The sequence below is a fragment of the Triturus cristatus genome, chromosome 4_2 (genome assembly GCF_964204655.1).
Source record: "Triturus cristatus chromosome 4_2, aTriCri1.1, whole genome shotgun sequence".
Taxonomy (NCBI): Eukaryota; Metazoa; Chordata; class Amphibia; order Caudata; family Salamandridae; genus Triturus; species Triturus cristatus.
The window spans coordinates 262,841,516-262,862,919 of record NC_140586.1 but is presented as its reverse complement, the minus strand read 5'-3'; the positions used below and the strand labels follow the sequence as shown (position 1 = coordinate 262,862,919).

General features: G+C 46.1%; 2 protein-coding genes across 4 annotated transcripts in view; both read right to left on the bottom strand.

The window, feature by feature from the left end:
- The window catches only part of MOCS3 (molybdenum cofactor synthesis 3), a 48,974-nt gene extending 37,677 nt beyond the window's left edge, over window positions 1–11,297 (bottom strand). The window contains exon 1 of the mRNA XM_085601464.1: window positions 11,242–11,297. The gene's annotated coding sequence lies outside the window, so the exon portion shown is untranslated. The remainder of the gene's footprint in view (window positions 1–11,241) is intronic.
- The window catches only part of LOC146833596 (short-chain dehydrogenase/reductase family 42E member 1-like), a 131,056-nt gene extending 119,591 nt beyond the window's left edge, over window positions 1–11,465 (bottom strand). The window contains exon 1 of one of the 3 annotated variants that reach the window (XM_085601466.1): window positions 11,242–11,465. The gene's annotated coding sequence lies outside the window, so the exon portion shown is untranslated. The remainder of the gene's footprint in view (window positions 1–11,241) is intronic. The other 2 variants (XM_085601467.1, XM_085601468.1) reach the window with 2 other exon arrangements.
- Window positions 11,466–21,404: the final 9,939 nt, after the last annotated feature.

The window sequence follows — 21,404 nt, the reverse complement described above, 5'->3', positions numbered from 1 at the left end:
ATGGAATCCAGAGGTAATTGGCCTCTAATGTAAGTAGGGTCCCCAGGCGCCGATCTGTATTTCTTGTCGATCCTGGGGTTTATCACTCTTGCCCTGGTGGGTTCCTTGAAGATGTCCTTTGCTGGCTTGAGGACCCCCTTTAACATGGGCAGAGTCTTTATATTCCTTTCTGAGGATGCGAAAGTATCCATGAGAAAGTCGTCCTCGATGGTGTCCGAGTGAAGTTGCACCCCATGATTGGCCGCAGCACATTCAATTAGAGCGTTGAACGCGGCAGCGTCCTCTGTGGGAGATGTTTTTGCTCCATAGAGTTGCGGGTCCTGTGCATCCATAGGTGCACCTGGGTCTACAGGGTCATCCCAAGCTTGATCAGGGTCCTGTTGGCCATCAGGGTCCATCCCTCCGGGGTAGGGGACTTGGTCACCCATGTAGTCCTCCAACGCATCCGTGTCGGAGTGTGTGGGAGAGAAGGATTGTGGATCCTGGTAGGGTGAATGGAAAGGTTCGTAAAGAGCTGGTTCTGAAGCCACTGGCAGCTTTCTCTTAAGTGGGATCCGGAAGGAGTCCAAAGCTGGCTCAGAAGTTATTCTCCTTTTGTGGATAATCATCCTGCCGGTGTCGGCGTCGATGATATGCGATGGAGACGTCTCCGCAGAGTGTTCGGCAGGCGTGATCGTGGTGTGGGTGACCCGTGTCCTGATTTGGAACAGTTACGGGGCCGTGGATGGTGGCAGGCCAAAAGTAATGTTGGCTGGTGCCGAAGAGGCTGTTGGAGCTTTTATTGGCTTGGAGCCCGACGTGTCCTGGAGGACATTTTTTTTTTTGGTGCGCTGCGCAGCAACGGGTGGCACCTGGAGCGCCCTTGATTCCTTTGCGCCGACCGGTTCTGTGGAGGCGGGCGTGGACTTTTTCGGCGCCGGTGAGTCGTGGAGTCGAGGGGCGGGAATGGCCGTCGACGCCTTCGATGAGTGTGGCTTTGGTGGTGCCGTCGAAGCGGTGTGAGACGCGGCAGGTAGTTTGACCTTTGGGGTTGGAGCCGATTGCGTCGGTGCCGGGAGCCGAGTAGGTTTGGTGGCACCGAAGGTCTTTTTCCGTATGTCGACTCCGACGTCGGCCGCTTCGAGCTCGGCACCGAAGTCTCGTTTGTTGCGCTCGGTGCCGACGGGTTTTGCTGGCGTCGAAGGTGTGGAGGGCCTCGATCCGACCAGCGCCATTTTCGGTTTCGGTTTCAGTTGAACCAATACAGCTTTTGGTTTCGGTTTCGAAGACGGGAAACCAGCCGGTTTGGGCATTAATGGCTGCCGCTGAATGTCCGAGGCCGGGCCCGAGGTCGGGGCCGAAGAACTGCGGGATAGGTCTTGGGTAAGGGCCGAAGGCGATCCCTCGACCGGTGCCATAGACTGTTGCACTGGGATTTCCTCAGTCTGAATGGGTAGGCCTTGCTCGTCATCGGAGCTACTCTCTTCGGCCCCTAAGGCCTCATTGTAGTCTCCTACCTCGGTGTCGTCTTCATCTCTGCGAAAGAGTGTTTCGTCGACGTCTTCCGATCCGGAGTCATGTTCGGAAGCGGGGCTGGAGGGTAGGTTCTCCACTTCTTCGACATCTTCGGTCTCGGCGCTGAAGATGTCGGCCGGGGCCGGTGCCGCTTGCTGCGCCTCGAGTCTCGCCGCTCGTCGATTCCGGAGAGTCTTCTTGGATCGAAATCGGGCACAGGCCATACATGTAGATTCGTCGTGATCCGGTGAAAGGCATTTGTTGCACACCGGATGGACGTCGATGTGTGGATATTTCGCATTGCATACAGGGCACCGCTTGAATGGTGTCCTCGATTCCATCGTCGATGTCGGGTAAGATGCGAAAAAGTTGGTTCTGGAAGTTAGTAAACTAACAAAGATACTATCGATCCCGATCGGGAACAGTACCGACGCGAACTAGAGGCCTTTTGGCCTGAAAAGAGTTTTTCCTAACTTGAGTCAAGATAAGCACATCCGAACCCAATGGCGGAAAAAAACAATCTGAGGATGGAGAGGATGCCCATGCGCACTGTAGTCCAGGGGAGGAGTCACCTATCCAAGGATACTTCGAAGACTCTTCCAGGACAACAACGTGCAAACATCCGGACCCAACACTAGGCGGCGATCTATGCACAGATATGAATTCAGCAGCCCACATGCCTCGAACGGGTTAATACTCCACCTTCTGCTCCGCAAAGTCTTTAAGAATGTGTCTCTTCCGTCAAGGAGGAACGTCTCAAACTGGCCATCACTGAATTCACTTGAATAGAATAAGGCAGAACAGTTTCCAAGTCTTCCAAAGGATATCGTTTAGTCATGAACCTTGGCACAAGAACTTTTCAGGATCCTTCAATCCAAAATATATAAACGAATAGGAAGTCCCTGATTAAGAGATTTGCTAAATTGCGGCAACATATTGTCCTGAGAAGAGGAAACTCTCTACACAGCAGGAAACCCCATATTATCTGACAAAGGATCTCTTGCATCACGTTCTTTGAGACAAATTTTCTCTTGAGATCTGGGGAAGGAGGGCATTCTCTGCTGTTGGAGAAAACATTTAATACTGAAAGAGGGTACTCCAGAAGCTTTGAACAGAGCCCTTTGCTGCTTCCCTCCACGGAATCATCCTTCAGGGCCTTTAAAGTCTCTAGGATTACGAATCAAATACTCTCCTTCTCTCCACCCTTCCTATGCCTTATGGGGGCGGGAGAAGATGCTCCTTCCAAACTGTAGGACAAAGGGGACCTGGTTAGAGAGGTATGGCACCTCTTGGATATGTGCTTACCCGTCGCACACAGAAAGATAGGTAAACTACCAGGAGTCCAAGAAAATACAGGAAGTGCCAGCAACAAAGGCAAATACTCCCAGATTACAAGGAATCAATAAATCAGCCACAATACACCTTACCTGTGTCAGGCGTTCTTTGATACTGCCCCCTGAGAAATATCCTCAAGCTGGAAAGGAATCGAAAGGACGCACAGTCAGAACTCTGCTGTTCTGTGCATGCATACTTCCCGCCATCAGCCGCAAAACACTGCCAGCATTGCTCCACTCTCTGCTCATGTCAACCAGGAAAAGGATACGGCCTGGAATGGGGTGGGGGACAAACACACAACCAAACAAAACTTCTCAAACTCAGCGCCACTGATACCCAACACTGGGAGAATGAGTCAAGATAGAGGACATGCACTGCTGCCCAGTGTGGTAAGTCCACCACACTATCCCACTCTGCAGAGGGAGTGAGGCTCACAAGTCCTGCAGGCAAGCCACACTTTCCCTGAAAATACCTCTAATCCTAAATTCCTTCTCCCAGAGGACTGAAAAAACAAACAGGAGAATTCCGGGTAAGCTATTCATTGTACAGCACCCAGAAGGGCGAGAAGGACTTACTAGAACTCTCCTGTGTCCAGAGTGTGGAGTCACCCTCATAGTGTGATGACTGGACAGAGGGCAGGGGACACAGGAGATAACTGGTGTGACTGAAGAGGTGAGATTGGGTATGCCTGAAGGAAAGTTTCAAGTCAGGGGAAGAAGAGACTAAAGGCTAGAGGTACAAAGCATTACCAAATCGGTAACCAGTCGCAAATTATTTACAAACAGCGAAAATTGTGTTTTCGAAAGTACCAAAAGTATTTCTTGCTCCATTTTCCATATCCAACAAGGTACTGAATCTGTATTTTAGCGACCAGAGTTTGTGAGTCCCAGTTACAGATTGTAAAATACTGATTTGCAAATAGTATGCATCAACCATTTGCAAATACCGACTAGTGTCATGACACTATATATACACAGCACTATCCGACCTAGTATAGTTCCTCCTGAGGGCAGTGATATAATGTATGGCTTCATCGCACACCGTTTGAATGAAGGGTCACTTACCTCTGCCTGAGACCTCCATGTGGCAGAAGAGAACGACTCATGTCACAACTACAAGCACAAGGAACCATCACGGGAGAGCAGTGGTGAATCGACCCCCTTCATACCGCGGGAGAAATATTAGATTCCTGAACTATTTAAGCATACTTCTAGCAAGCCCCTGCTACCTTTCGCGTCCTGAAGGCCACAGCGCTCCAGCATCCTGAGGGGGCGTGGTAATGGCTGTGTTCCCCGTATCTGGAAACAGTTCATCATCGCTAGTCGATCAAGGGGATTGCCGCTTGTGGAGGCTTAACTGCTTGGTCTCTTGTGACTTATCGGCAACGAACTAGAGTCTGCGGATGGTTCCTGAGACCCTGTTGGGTGTAATGGACGCCGCTCTGCACTGACGACAGAGTGCGTGGAGGTGTGGTCCTCTATATCTCCATAAAAGACCACAGCTAAGTGTACTGGCAGTATGAATGCCATCTGAATAATCTTTATGTATTTCGCCACATTGATTGTGCCGGATGCTGATCTACCTTTGTGGTTTATTCGTTATTGGCGTTTCATGTTGCTTCATGGATTTCTGAGGCTATAGAAACTAAGGCACTTTCAAGGAAAACAATGAGATGTATCATTGCTACTTCATACTATGAAAATGGAGTGACAATTATTCACTCCATCATGGCTTTTGGATTAGTGTTAACAGGTCTCTACTGTGCATGTTAATGATTCTTTACACAGGAGTGTTTCTTCGCTTACACAGAGTGAGTGGCCAGGGGAACATTTTAGCTAATCCATCCTCTCTCTCCGTTCGTTGCAGCTATCACATGGGTGGTGGTAGCTCCGAGGACAGAACCCTGAAGAGACAGCAAGGGAGGTTCCTCCCAGTTACAGTGGGCTACCAGTCTGTTTATTATTTTATCCACTCCCCCATTCCATTGGGTGCACGTTTTGGAGAATAGTGCTATCTGAACTCCAATCGTAACACCAAGGAGAGTGGTCGGACTATCTTCACGCCATCATCCCTGCCGGCAAGTCATACCAGGTTAGTGTTCCATTTGTCTCTACTAACTGTTCTGCCACGAGTCGCAAATTGTAGATTTTGCATGTGCAAATTACCACCAACTCTGATCAGGTAGTAACCAGGTGCAACAACATAAAAGGCCCAAAATGCATCAGGGTGTTCCAGAATGGCACCGCTGTACATGATTGTGAGGAGGATGCAGATTCTAAATGGCCTTCAGAGAAGGAGGAGACAGGAACGGATAAAATGAAGAGGAAATATTTGATAGATATAGGCTGAGTAGTCCAGTTAATTTAGACCTAATTAAAGAAATAAGGCCTCAGCTTGAGAGAAACAATTCCATACCCACCCATGTGCAGGTACTATGCTCACTCTAGTTTTAGCCTCTGCAAGTTACCAAGGTGACATTGCTACTGTTGGTGGGTTATCACAGAATGCCCTTCTATATTTTTTTAAGGCTTTCCTTTATGCAATGATACAGAGAGGACATCATCATATAACCTTCCCAAGCACAGCAGTTGCTATTAGCCAAATCAAATTTTTACCATACTGCCCAATTTCTAAATATAATTGGATGTTTTGATGGCACTCGTGCTCCCATATGTCTTACAATGAGTACATATTTAGAAAAAAAACAGCCATTCATTTAATATACAAGTGGTGTGTGATGCAAAATATATCATAACAGATCTCGTATTAAAGTAACATGGCAGTAGACATGACTTTATGCTCAGGCAAAGCGTGATTTACTCACGTCTTTTCAGAGGAGAGTTGAAAGATGGCTAGCTACTTGGTAAATACCGCCTACGTATGGGACATAAATGTCCTAAATACATAAATGTTATATATTACAACCTCATTTCCAAATTGTTTTGTAGGTGAAAGCGCATATGACATGAAATTATGGACATTATCTACATCCATCCAACCAAAGTGAGGTACGCTACAATGCAGCCCACAAACAGACCTAGTCTCTCACTGAGAGGACATCTGATCTATGGAAGAGGAGATTTCGCTGTCTCCATGAAAGTGGGGGTGCCCTACAAAATTCACCAGAGACAAGTTGCAAGATATTCGCAACTTGTGCAATTCTCCACAATGTTGCAGTGCGGAAAGGAGTGCCAGAAATCATGTCAGATTGCAAATCTGATGCTGATGAACCCCAAAACCATCAGAACAGGCAACACAGGAAGTTATTCTGGCGGCAGAAGGAAAAGCCAGACGTACGGCCATTGCCAACAATTACTGTCAAGTTATTTAATTGATGTTGTGTATTACATTTTGAAAAAAGCCAAACACAAGAAGTGCAGTGCAATACAAATGTACCTTTCTTTTTCAGGTTGTAAAGGGAGTTGAAAAATCCATTTCACTTCCCAGAATGTTCAAATGAAAAGTAATACATCAATACACGCGTTACTCAAATAGCAAAGATGACAAAACAATATGTGGTGCAAATATACGAGTTATTACTGTTTGCGTCGACTACGAACTGAACTTTGTTGCACAGGTGTAGTGGAATCATCAGTACTAACACCACCACCTCTTGATCTACTGTGAAGCACATTCATTGCCTCATTCACAGACAGACTGCTAATACAGGAGGGGTCCTCATTTTCGGCATGCCCAGATGCTCCACTTCGTGCTATCTGAATGGTCTATAAGCTCTCTACTGCAGTGGCTACTTGCACAAGGCCAAGTGCGACACGGTCACTACAGTGACCCATTTCGACCTACAGTATGGCGAGCAAGTGTTGAAGTGGTCTGTGCAAGTCTATTATTGATCGACTCAACAGCCATAAGGAGGAATAAATGATGTTGACTATGTCTGCGCGTTGCATTGTCCTGTTGCATTTGGCCACATAGATTGTTCATGGCCTCTGTCAAAGAGTCCACTTTTGCCTCTAGAGGCTTGTGGGAGCCTTCAATGGCTGTTGCTGCATGTTGGAAGACAGTTATGATGCTTCTTTCTATCCAAATACCTTTTTGGTTATACTGCACATCTGCTTACGTTATAGGTGCTGTGCCTTCATCATAGAGGATTCAAGACCACCAAACACCTGTATGGTATCGCCCATTGTCTTATGTGGACCCTGAACTGGAATTAGGCTGCCTAACGACACTCCGATGTCGGACACTGGTACCCCTGTGCAGTTGTTTGCGCCTCACTGCAGGTTCCACCGTGACACTTGGACTCCCTGCATCATATACTTCTTCAAAGAGCAGTGTGTGACTGTTATGTTCAGGGCTGCTATTTTGCCTCTGCGGTGAAGTTTGTGGCATATTGGACTCATTGTCTTCTTTACTTTACATCTATGTATCTGCTTGACCCTCTCCGTCCAACTCATGTTGTGTTTGTGCTGGAACATTAGTATAGAGATGCAATGTGTTAATATGTGTGAGCAAGAGCTTACAGGACGTATGTCCTGAGTAGAAACCTCTAAGAGACCCGAGGGTGCCCAACAGCCTCAGAGAAACAAAGGCGAGCAGGAACCTTGCTTACCTGAAGGTGACCAGGAGCCAGATGATGAGCAGAGGGCTGAGTAAAAGCAGGAACGTCAGGGACACGAGAATGAGCAATTGTTTTTGGGACTTGAAGGTAACCTGGAATTTGGGGAGCTAGACTGATCAATACCCTTGAAGCTCCGGCTCGGCCCACATTCCTTTGTAGGAAATAGGAGAGAACAGGGGCCTCAGGTCCTTAGGGTGAGCAGAGCAGAGCACCTGGTGATTTGACCCAAAGGGTACACATACGAATCAGAGCATCTCAGGTGAACATGGTTCTAAGTATCCTGAGAGTAAGTTGGAGTGTCTGGATAAGAGAGAAGAGGGGAATCAGATGAGCTGAATTTCATAGGCATCCGAGAGTGAGAAGGAGACCTCAGTGTAAGCAGGAGCATAAGACGCCGGAGAATGGAAATTAGTTTAAGGGTCCTGTTGGGGTGTGAGAAGCTTTAACACTAACTAATGATGAGCAAGAGTCTCAAGGCCTTAGGATGAGCCGGGGCCCTTATTACTGGAGGGTAAACAGTAGCATCCAGACACAAGGATGCAGATGGTCCTCTGACTCATGGCAAACAGGGAAATCAGGTGCTAAGGAACCGAAGGTGACTAACATATTCAGGGACGTGAGGTTTAGAAACGTAAAAGCCGGAAGATAAGCAGTGAAGAGCAGTGAGTGAGTTGCAGGGGAATGATGCTGGTCCTAGGTTTGGCGAATGCTACTTTCCCTACAAGCTTAAAAAGCTTAACTTATCACTGATGTCTCCCAAAATGACTCCTCTGATACTAATTAAGCAATGTTTCATGAAAGGGCATTATTCATAAATGTGGGGCACTTTTTGTTGGGTGCCTGGGCCGAATTTTGATCCAAATCCGACCTTGCCGGTTTCCCACTCCCTGCCCCCCCGCAGATGCTGCACTGAAAACCCGTCAGAGTTGGAGTGCGGACCCCGCAAGTGGGCCGAGTCCTGCCCAATGCATCAAAGCAGGGGTATCTCTTTATTCCAGACAGTCACAGACTGCAGCCCTGTACAGAAAGAGAGCCCTTGGGTAAATCACCAATGAATGAACCGATCCAAGGGAAACAACCACTGGCAAAGTGAATAGGTCTCCACAATCCGAGCACTATTGACACTGTCAATGTTAATGTATTTGTGACAGCACCTGATCGCCACTCAAGAGGCCGATAATCCTACAGATTTGGTAAGAGGGAAGATGCATTGCAATGGTTGCCTCTCCCAAGCGGGCTCACCACGCTGGCAGCTCCACTGGCACAGTAGTGGAAAGCAGCCCCGTAATAACCGGCGAAACAAGCAGTAGGCGGCAGCTGCAGCATATTTTAGAAGATAAGAAGATGTGGAAGGAGCACAGTGACGACTCTGAAACGTACAAGCTAACAGAAACAGAAGAAGGTGTTAAGAAACGTTCCTTGTTGTTGTTTGTAAATATTGTGATCATCTTTAAAAGTTGTAGCAGTAAAGACAGCGTCCAACCTGATGGGAGGGAGTAATTGCACTTAAGAAAAAGGTCACAATTTATGCAAATTTCTTAATACAAGGAATAAGATAGTCATTGAACATGCATCATATTTTAAAATTTTCATTGTCTTCTGAATTGTCCAGTTTATATCATATACTTCAAGAAAGTCATAGTTTTTCCACCCATATGGCGTCTTCGTAAGCGCTACGGGGGAGCAGCAGCCTTGGTGAAAGAGGATGTAGGAGGAGCACAGTGAAGTTTCTGAAATGTACGAGCTAATAGAAACAGAAAAATGCTTTACGGAACGTCGCTCTTTGTTGTGTGTAAATGTGGTGGCAGGATCCAACCTGATGTGAGGGAGGGAGGAATTGTGCCGTTAATCCGAGCCCTACTCGCTTTAGTAAAAGTTCTCAATTTCAGCAAATTTCATTCAACACACATCATATTTTACAGTTATCATTGTCTTCTGAATTTTCCATTTTATATCATATACTACAAAAAAAGCCAGTTTTTCCACCCCTATAGCGTTCTCGTAAGCGTAACAGAGGGAGCAGCAGCCTCAGTGAAAACACCGAGCAGCAACAATGGGAAAAGCAGTGATGGGGTAATCTGTGCATGGGGCAAGAGGAGCATTATTGTTTGTGACGAGATAAGAACAAGATTTACAGCCCTGTTTATAGAACGGGGTGATTGAAAAAAACGAGCGCCCGTGTAAAGGTCTTCAAATAAAAGAAAAAAGTACTTCCAAAAACATTTGCTTAAATGGGTGCTGGGGCTGGCTCGGGGAGGGCTTAACACAGCAAGAGGCATGACGCATCGATGGCATGGACAAATGGGGAGAAAGAATAGGAGAGCGACTATGGAGCCAGTAAATGGGAAGCTTATGGGCAGGCTGAAGCCCACAAAGTATATACAACAGGTCTCTTAGATACAGTGCATGCGCTGTCTAGAGCAGAGACCTAAAAACAGCATTGTACACCGAGAACAGGACTAACTACAACACAGGAAGCCGCAGGTAAATATTACTGAGCAGAGGTGTGCGCAAGTGCATCAAGTCTGTACGTGTGTATCCCTGGGTTCAACAGCATTTCTTATCCTCCAAGGAGGAACAAAAATGCAGTATTATACTCAAGTACATCTTCGCACAAAAGACCAAGGAAGAAAAGCATCATTGTGCACTAAGACATCTATGGGGAAAACATCACTTTGCACAAGGACAGCAGTGTGTGGAACAATATACTTGGAAACTGCAGTGTTAATCACAAGGACAATTCTGGGCATGGGGGTTCAGAAGTCTTTAGCACTGTCTACAAGGAACAACAAAAATAGCACTGTGCACAAATACAGCACTGCACACAAGCAGTGCTGTTAATGGGCTGGTACTGTTCGGTACTGATTACCGGCATTTTGTTTTTATTTTGAGAAGGAGAGTACCTGCATGTCTCAAAGGAAACGTAATACTTTTAATTGGAGAGTCAGGGCTGCAAGTGGGCCAGGTCTCACCGGGTCTGAGTATTGGCAGTTTTTTAAAGGGGGCTCTGTTTTGTGCCCTGGCACAGGCGGTCCGTTTTTTTCGGAATGCAGTGACAGCAGGCACAGCGATGTGCTCGAGCTCGCTCTGCTCACTTCTCACTAGTGGAGAGGTTATGGCATGACCTCATGCCAGGTGAGCTTTGTAGGGGGAAGAGAAATCCTTGCTTCTTACATCTCCCATGTGTCTGCTTTTTAAAACACAAGACTCCGAGCGCTGTTGCGATGAGGGGGCCCTATTGAATAGCGCACACTGCACATTGCTGCTTCTCTTCTTGAAATTCAGGAGCAGCAACTTTGTCGTGGTGTCACCAGGGCTTTAAGTGGAAGCTTTTTCAATATTATATACAAGCCATAGTTGATGCTTATTTATCTTGTGCAACTAACAACCATTGACGAAGCCAATAGTCCTCACTTGTTGTAGGTTTGATGTTACTTCTTGTATCATATATCTGGATGCAATGACAGAAACAGCAAAATATATATCGGGCGGCACACTATGCTAAGCACAGATTTTTAGTTTATGTGTTTTAAGCCACGTCCTTAATTGTATTGGCCACGCCCCTTTGAGAGACCCACCCCCGTCCCGTTTTTTCATCCCACTTAAAGCTCTGTGGAGAGTACCGGCACTTCCCAGGAACGAGCAGGTACTCTGATACAGAGAATCTGCACTTCGAATTTTCCATTTCAGGGACTGCAAACAAGGAGTCCGTAGCACACCGGGAGCTCTCGGGGAAAATCTGCACTGAGCACAAGGGGGCCCTAGCAGGTCAAACCCGTGCACCGGGCGCCCTTGGACTGAGCAACGTGGTGCACTCGGTTACGGTAGCTCACCCGCTTGTGCTGACATGGGAGGGGCTTCTCCGGGAGACAACCGTGGCACGCACTCCAGGCCCCTTTCCCACTGGCAGCTCTGTTTGGAAATCGGGGCGCCTTACTGCAGGCCTGTTATCTCACTGGTGTATCTGCTGGATTTGCTTGGCATACAGGCTTCAAAACTTCATTCGCTTCTTCACTCAACTGTCAACTCCCCGCAGTCGCGTCACTTCCCTTTTCCCGCACCTTACATAAAGCGAGCTCGCTCGGAGTCGGGTCCTAGTGCCCGATCTTAGACTTTGTACTAAGCAGCACACAAGCACCGTGCACGAGGACAGCACCCTGTGCACGTTCAGCACTGTGCGAAAGAGATCTTAGAAGGAAAACAGCACAAATCACAGGCTTCTTTCCGTACACAAGGGCACCCTGGAGGAAAGTAGCATAGTGCACGAGGACCCAGAGAAAAAGCGTAAATGCGCGATGTGACAGCAGTGTGCACGAGGGAACCATGCGCAGAAGGTGGACTGTACACAAGGACAGATTTAAGCACAATGAAGGCCTATGCTAAAAGGGGCCCCAGGACATCACTTTGCGAAAAAGCATCCCAAAGGACAAAGTGCTGTAACCAAGAAACCCTACAGGCACGGCGTAAAATGTACACAATAGGATCACTGACATCAGGATACCATCTTCAGATAGATAGACAAGAAAAGTTGTCCAATTTAACCGTAAAACATTAACTTGAGATGTTACATCATGAAGTACCAAGGTAATTAATTGTGCTGGCCTCCTTCTCATGGACGTCATTTAGGGGTCCCCAGGGGTTACAACTGTGATCCCTGGCTTGCCTCCTGCAAAACCTGACATGTCATTTTTACCCCCTGGCCTGAGAGGTGGTAAAGGCACTGTCAGAAACAGAAGTTAAACAAGGCTTGTTTACTTCCTATGCATGAGAAGGCAATAAAACTATCAGCAGTGGCAGCTGATCTAAGGAATGTAACAAAGTTGCAAAACAATGATTTATTTTTGCTAGTAGAGTAGACCCCAGTAAAACGGTGCATGTGTCTCCTGTTGCCCCTGAGTATGTGAATGGAACACGATATACTGGCGAGAGTAGGGGGGTGGAGGGGTTTAGAGGGGAAAGGTTGTGAGGGGCAATGAAAGGAAGTGGAAGAAGATGCCACTACAGTGAGACGGTTGAAAATCGAGAGACAAAGATGGGTGTGTTTTCATGAGAGACACTGAAAGAGGGATTAAAGAGACACCAGGGAGAGGATCAAGGTGGGGAAGAGATATAAACCGGTGCAAAAAAAATGTGAAACCGGGTAAAGCGATAGATGGTAGACTCCGAAAGGGGACAAAGAGACAGCTGTGTTACAGAGAGAGGGGAGGGCAGTTGAGAGGAGATGACAGTATGAAAGATGTGAGATAGAGACAGATGAAAAAGTGTTAGTTAGATGGGAGGTTATTGAGGGAGTGGTGATAATGTGAAAGAGCTCAATGGGAAATAGTATGGGTATATACAGTTTAAAGAGAGAGAGAAACATAGTGGTGACAAGAACACAAAGACATTTTAGAAAACAGCTGAGGAAGAGGAGGGGAGGAGGAATGGTGAGCGATATGGAGGTGATCTTGAGACGGAGACAAGTGAGAATGACACAGACAAAGAAGTTGGAGAGGTGAGGGACAGGTGAAAAAGATGAAATGAGATTTAAGGAGATCAGTGAGAAAGACAGCTGAGATAGAGATAGGAGGGCGAGAAAGAGACAGCAACAGGTGAGAGAGAAATGATAATAAAGACAGTTGATAAACAGTTGAGGGGAGTATAACAGTGAGTCAAATGCCACATTACATCGCTTCCTGTGATGTCATTGGGGTCAAATGACATGTGATATCACTTCCGCTATACCTGGCATTTTGGTGAAGTTATGTCCATGCACTTTTTCACAGCTGAGGTTGGAAGTAAACTTTCTACTTGCACTTTCTTTGGTTTCCCATCATACTAATAAGTTACACATTTCATCCTCAATTCTTACCAATACAAACTTCACCTCATTGGCTTAGGGGATAGGTGCTGGAGAGACTGCTTGCCAGTCTTATGACCGACGCAAAAAGAACAGATGATGAACGGAATGCAGAACAAATCCAACATTCACCACCAGTCACAGATCTGGGTTAAATCCATCGTTTTTTTGCCCACCATTCTATTCCAGTTTGGCCCTAGCCATATACATATCAGTCTTGACTCTGCTCCCCATGAGAACAGTCCAGCCGGAACTGCCAAGCCAGGTCCTCCCTGGACTAGAAACCAGTATCCTGGGACCGGTATTGGGGTATCACCCTTCATCAGCCAGGCTAGCTTGATTCCAGTGGCACAGCGAGCACGGGACCCACATCTGGGCATACCCTCCCCACTTAAGGCGACAACTGCAAAAAGAACAGAATATGGACAGAATGCAGAACAAATCGAACATTCACCCCAGTCCCAAATCTGGGTTAAACCCATCATTCTTTTTGCTCGCCAAGCCATTCCAGTTTGGCCCCAGCCATATGCAAATCAGTCTTGACCCTTCTCCCCATGGGAACAGTCCAGCCCGAACTGCCAGGCCAGGTCCTCCCAGAAATAGGCATCCTAGGACTGGTTTCAGGGTATCACCCCTCATCAGAAATGCTAGCATGATTCTGATGGCACGGCAAGCACAGGACCCATGATTGGGCATACTCTCCCCACTTAGGGTGTCAAATGCAATAATAACAGATGGTGGGTGGAATGCAGAACAAATCCAACATTCACCCCCAGTCACAGATCTGGGTTAAATACATTGTTTATTTTGCTCGCCACGTCATTCCAGTTTGGCCCCAGTCATTTGTAAATAAGTCTTGACCCTGCTTCCCATGGGAAAGGGTATGCCCAGATATGGTCCCGTACTCACTGTGACACTGGATTCAAGCTAGCTTGGATGATGAGAGGTTATACCCTGAAACTGGTCCCAGGATGCTTGTTTCCAGGCCAGGGAGGATCTAGCCTAGCAGTTCGGGCTGCACTGTTCCCACGGGGAGCAGGGTCAAGACTGATTTGCATGTGGCTGGGTCCAAACTGAGGTGGTGTGTTGAGCAAAAAATGATGGATTAAACCCAGATCTGTGACTGGGGTAAATGTTTGATTTGTTCAGCATTCCATCCTTCATTTGTGTTTTTTAGTCTTATGACTGATGGCTGCTGACCAGTCTTACCAATAGCCAAAAAAAGGAAACCAATTCAAAATGAACTCCAGAATGGAATAGTACCAAAATGGTCTTGAGTGTAAGAAACTTGAAATAAACAATCTGTTTGAGGTACCGAATAGTTGGCACTGATGAAATACAAAAGTAAAAATTGCTGCATGAGTGTTTACATAGCAGAAGATATCAGGACCTCAGGTCACCTAAAGCAATTCATTTTCACAGAAAGATATCAGAATAATAACTATACATTTTCACAAGGCCCATGAAATAGGACATACCATATAATGATATTGGATGAGTGAATATTTTGATTCATTTATGGTTTTATCTCCTTGAGGAATCACACACCAATTGCTTTAAATCATCATAATAATCTGGCTTTTCGTATGTTATATACAACTTGTTCTTCTCTTTTGCTTCTGAAGTATTTAGCCCCCCTTTCATTCTTGCCACTAATAAGTGAGGATTTATAAAAATTACTTGCTCTGCGTCTGGAAGTTTACATATTTTGTGTCTCTTTCAATGTCCTTTTGCACTTTTCTCATGAGAATGTGATCTTGCAATCTGAGTTTTCAGCTCCTGCCACGTCTTCTCATTTACAGCAATGTATGTAGAAAACTTATTAAGAGTCATGCAATTTGGGAAGGAGTTAGTGTGAGAAAATGCAGTTTATTATATGACATGGCTGTGAGTGCTCACTAACTAATAAACTCACTAACCCTTTTTGGTCTATTCATGCTCGTTTATAAAACCGTAGCTGTGGCTTTGAGCAGCCAGGTTTTAACAAAGGGGCTAGTGTTAAGTATTTAGAAGTTTCAAAACAATTGAATAAGCAGGGACCGAGACACAATTGAAATTCAACACTAATGTATAAAAATGTATTTTAATTTTATGAATTATAGACACCAAAGTGAGCAAAATCCACTGAAAGGTTCCACAGCGATGAATTATTAAGTAAATCGTAAATCACAGCCTTTCACTAAAAATGAAAATAATCATTTGCAACTACCACGGTTACTTTGAAAACCTTTGAATCCTTTATAGGAAGTGGTGTTTGGGTACTTCTTCCCGCTTTGGGTAACCAACTTCAACATGGAGCAAGTCAAGGGGGCTAGTAAGTCTTAGCAGAACAGTTACTTTACAGTCAAAGCAGTCTCCAGTCCAGTTCCAGGCTCTATGGGAACATTCCCATTGACATCAATGGAGTGGTCCTAATGCAAGGGATACAGGATGCTGATTATGCTGAGGTTGCTGAACCGGTCGACTTGAGCTTTCCTGGAATCACCCTTCGGTCCACAAACACAGTGGGACAACTTTGGCCCTTGAGGTCAATGTCCTTCGAAGTCCACGAGAAGTCCAGACAAAAACCTGTTGCCAGTGGTCTACTAGTCCCCTGTCACATCAAAACTAGCAGTTCCAATTAACTGCGGTTAGTGTCTGTCTGGGGCGACCCTACTGCACTTTGACGACTCTCCCAAACCCGGAAGACTCAAGTTCAACCTTTGAATTTCAGGGTTCAGTCTCCCAGGTTGAACTTCAGCGGGCAGAAGGGAACAAGTAGTTGTGGCTTCCAACTCTGCTGAGACGGCTTCTTTAGCTTTTGTGGCCCTTGGGTTGTAACATGACTCTTGGAGTTCACCTCTTCTGTCTGGGGCTTTGGGATGACTTTTACTTGAGCAGGGCACCACAGGCACGGCCCTTTCTTTGCATGCCCCTCAAGACCAACTTGTCAGCTTCCCATTCTATTTTATCATCCGAGGACGTACACCTATTTTCGTTGAAGTATTGGTGAATGCTTTGATAGACGGTCTCTCGATAAAGAGGGTTCAACAGTGCTTCTTCTTGAAACTGCCAAGTGGGAATGGTAAGCACAACCTCCCAACCCAAAGTCATTATGAGAGTGATGTGGTCTTATATTGTATGACCCAAATATTTGGCTCTGTGTAATCAGAAACATATCTATTCTTGTGTGCAATTGGTGTACATTAAGTGTGTAATTGGTATACTGGGGAGAAGAAAGAATACTCTCTTGCTATTGGGTACATATTTCGCCAAATGTCCATCAGTTGCCTCTGTCCCCCCCTTTATGTGTTAAAATGAATTATACTGCTACAACACTCTGCTCTTTGTAGTGGTGGGAATGATTGATTTAGGTCTAAATCATGAGCAGAGTTGAAGTCTCCCTCCCTCATGCAATTCGTACGAGGAATGGTTAGATTTGGGGGTGTAAATTCAAACCAGTGCCAGCGGTTCTTTATCTAATGTACCTTTGGTCTGTAGTCATCGGAGAAGGTGAGCTAGGATCCCTGCGTAGGGACCGTTGCCGTAGTCCAGTCGGCTGGAAATGAGGGCCTGGGTGATGGTACATCTTGAGCTTTGCGGGAGCCATTTGAATATCTTACGAAGTACGTAGAGGATGAAGAAGCACCAGGAGGAGACAGAGTTGACCTGAGTCGTCATGGTTAGCTTGTTGTCCAGAATGATGACAACGTTCCTAGAGTGGTCAGTGGGGGTAGAGGTAGGTCCGAGTTCTGAAGGCCACCAGAATGCTTCCATGGGGAGCTTCTGTTTCTGAAAATCAGTACCTCTGTCTTGCCCATGTTGAGCTTCAGGCAGTGGTCCTTTATCCTATTGGCGAAGTCTGGCATGCAGTTACTGGAAGTTGCTCTTGGTGATAGTGGTGTCTTCGAAGAGGGAGAGGAAAACTTGAGTGTGATTGTGTAGGATATGACGTTGAGTCCGTAGATTTCGGTGATGCTGGCCAGAGGTGTCATATAAGTGTTGAAGAGAGTGTGGCTGAGGGAGGATCCTCATGGTACTCAAATGATGATTTCCTTGGGTTCGGAGCTGAAGGGGGAAGGTGGACTTTTTGCATTCTTCCGGCGAGGAAAGAGGCGATCCATCTGAGAGTGGCTCCTTGGATGCCTATGTTGTGCAGCCTTGTGACAAGTGTGTGGTGGGAAACCACATGAAAGGCTGCCAAGAGGTCTGTGGATCAGAGCTCCAGTCTCTCCTTAATCAAGTAGGGCTCGGATATCGTCGGTAGGCGCAATGAGGGCTGTCTCGGTGCTGTGGTTGCTGCAGACTCCAGATTGGGAGAAGTCGAGTAGACGGTTCCATTCCTGATGTCAGGAGAGTTGTTGGTTGATGGCTTTTTCTACTTCATGGCCGGGAATGGGAGTATGTAGATCGGTCGGTAGTTGTTGAGTTTGCTAGGGTCTGCTGATTGTTTCTTTAGTAGGGAGTTGACTTCTCCATGTTTTAATCCCTCTGGAAAGGTGGCCGTGACAATTGAGAGGTTGAACAAGGTGGTGAGTACGTGACTGAGGTAGAAGATGTGGTAAGGGCATGGGTCGGTTGGGGCCCTGGAGTGGACTGAATTCATGTTGGAGGTGCTGTTCTGTGGGATGAGCTGTCCCCATTCAGTTAGTCGGATGTCTGTGGTGGTAGCGGGCTCAAAATGGGTTTGTTGAAGAAGTTGTGGCCTTGGGCTGAGATTTGAAGTTTCAGTACATGTTGGCGATCTTGTCGTGGAAAATGTTTGCAAGGTTGTCGCAGAGTTCCTGTGATGGGGTAATGTTTGTTGCAGCTAAGGGGTTGGAGAATCTATGATGATGTTGAAGAGTACTTTGCTGTTATTGGAACTGGGGGCGGACCTATACGAGCTGGTGATTTGAAGTGGACGATAGAGTGGTCAGTCCAGGTGAGTTCATTGGTGTGGCTGTACCTGATGGAGTCGCTGAAGGCCCCCGATTCCTGTTGCGTGGTCTGACCATTCCATCCTTCCTTTTCAGGTCATGGAATCCTGGAATGGCGCAGACCCATTGAAACAACATACTCTGCCTAAAATGACCCGGAAATGGTCGCAACTATCTCCAGATGCTTTTAAGGCTAAATTGACATCAAGTACTCTGATGCTTGATGCCTGTCCTCAGACAGCCAGCAAACAAATAACATCCTGGATCACGGAAGTACTAGACTCCTAAGCGCCATTGAAACCCTGTTCTTGCCGCAATCCTTCAGCGGAATTGTTTACAAAGGAGTTATTCGTTTTTAAAAAAAGACTGTAAATGTCTTGATCATCTTTAGAGGAGAAAATATCAGCCAGAGGACAAAATAAGCTACCTAGAAGCTCTAAAAAAATGATAACAAGCAGATTAGGGGAACACGTGGAGAATTTTACGCGCATAACATTGAATCTTCTAGGGGTGCTCCTAAAGAGATTTTCTGTATTGTAAAAGAGCTCACCTCCCTTAAGCGTGTTACGGCATCGATGCCTTTTTCCACAGAATACTGTAATCAAGTGGCCAGCTTTTTTGCCTGTAAAATAGATACAATCTATGCCACTTTTCCAGAGGCCAGCAGAAACTTGACATTTTCCCCCCCAAATGATGAATTAGCACATGAAGGGCTATTTAATCTCCAAGTGCCTACTGCGGGGGGATACATTTCAGCTTCTTTCAGCTATAAAATCTGGCTCTCCCACAGATATAATTTCCCCCTAACATGCTGTTACAAGGAAAGGAAGCTAGTGCTTCTGTGCTTACATGTCTGATGAATCTTTCTTTCCACTCGGGGCTAATCCCAAGTGACTGGAAGCATGCTATGGTGATTCCTCTGGTGAAGAAACCTTCCTTGGATCCCGCGCTCCCAGAAAATCTGAGACCTGTATTCTTGCTTCCTTTTTCTGCTAAAATAGCAGAAAAATGTCTTAATCTCCAACTGACCAAATTCATTGAAGAAAATCATGTGCTATATGAGACTCAATCTGGTTTTAGACCCTGGTATAGCACGGAATCAGCATTGCTTTTAGCTTCCGAATCGCTGAAAATGGCCGCAAACGAAGGTAAGATGGTAGACTTGATCTTGCTGGACCTGAGTGCTGCCTTTGATACAGTATCCAACAGATTTCTTTTGGAACAACTATGGGATATTGGAGTCACGGGTGGTACTTTGGATTGGATTACTAATTTTCTTCAAGACCGGTCCTTCCAAGTCTTCCAGCGGCCGTTTAATTCTGAAACGTGATCGCTGCTGCTAGGGGTTCCACAGAGCTCAACTTTAAGCCCAACTTTGTTCAATGTTCACATACGCCCTTTAGAGGCTGTAGTAGCTAAACACGGGGTGAAGCTAGTATCTTATGCAGATGATACTCAGCTGATTATCACACTGCAACAGAATTAAGCTGAAGTCGCTCCTAAACTTAGAGGTTGTCTACTAGATCTGGCCAATTGTTTGAATTTCAATTGTCTGCAATTAAATGCAGGTAAAACCGACATTGTGGTAGTTGGCAAACAACCTTCCATCTGGTCTCATGTTTGGTGGCTGTCTGAATTAGGTCCAACTCCAGTCCCTAAATCCAAGATTAAACACTTAGGGGTGTGGTTTGATACCACGCTAATGTTTGATGAACAGATATCAGGCTAGGCCGGTACATGCTTTGGCTTATTGAAAATGCTACATAAAATCTTAGATCGGTTGCCTCTGGCAGCAAAAAAAAGCCTTCATCCAGGCAGTGATTATCTACCGATTGGATTACGGCAATGTTTTATATCTACGGGCTACTAAAGGCAGAATGAGAATGCTTCAGAGAGTGCTGAATGCCACAGCTCATTTGTTACTAAACATCTCAAGGCATGCCCCTGTTGGGGCGGCTCTCGCAGAACTGCATTGGCCCCTGGTGCAGGACAGAGTGACTTTTAAAGCCCTAAGCTTCTGTCATAGAATCTTAAATGAGAAAGGCCCTCGCGATCTGTTTCCCCTAATTACTCCTTGTAGACCTATCAGGAATCTCAGGTCTGCAGGAACCGCTAGGCTGATAATTCCAAAAGTGCAAAGAGCCCGGTTGGGAGGTAGATCTTTTGGCTTTTTAGAAGCAAAAATGTGGAACCAGCCACCACTGGATCTTATGATACAGCCTACAGAAGTGCTGTTCTGTAGGAAGTTAAAAACTTGTTTTTTTAAGTCATCCCAGGCTGATTAGTGTTTGAGGCAGCGGATAGGGGTTGCTTACTGACCAGGAGGAAGAATTCTTAGCGCAGAGCACTCCGTTGGAGTAACCAAGCACTTTATAAACTGCTAATCTAATCTCATCTAAAGATGGGGTCTAACATGTGGCCTGCGGTGTGAGTGGGGTCATGGACGGGTTGGGTGAGTCTGATGTTGTTCATGCTGTCAAGGAGGTTGGTAGTATTGATGCCATGTAATGTAATGTAAAGCAAACGTATAAAGTGCAACTATCACCCCACGGGTATCCTGGCGCTGAGGTTACAGAGCTCCCCTAAATGCACATATTTACCAACCAGATGACTGTCCCGCACTACATCCTAGGGAAGAGCCAGGTTTTAAGCTTCTTCCTAAAGTGAAGGAACTCTTCTGTTTGCCGGAGGATGGGCAGGAGATTGTTTCATAGATGAGCGGCCGCACAGCTAAACGCTCTACCTCCAAACCTAGAGGTTCTAATTCTGGCAGTACAGACCAGATGAGCAGTAGAGGATCAAAGATTCCTTACGGGGGAATGCCAGACAAATTTTTCCTGCAGTGGCACTGGTCCAAGTCCATGCAGAGCCTTGTAAACAATTCATAGTGATTTAAACTGTATTCTCTGTGCTAGAGGAAGCCAGTGGAGCTCATTATGAGCCGCAGAGGCAGAAGCACTATGTGGCTTCTTTAAGGCTAACTTTGCGGCTATCGTCTGTATTCTTTGAAGTTTCATAATCAAGAAATTAGGCACACCGAGTAGCAGGGCATTGCAGTAGTCCAGACTGCTCAGAATAACACTTCTCACCACGAGAGCCCTAGCTGACATGGGTAGCATAGGGAGAATTTTCCACAATGCTTTGATAAGGGAGAAGCACGTTCCAACCGTTTTGTTTACATGGTTTTCTAGACTCATCTTATTGTCAAAAACTACCCCCAGATAGCGCACTGCTACAGCCGGTGTAGGAGGTGTGTCTG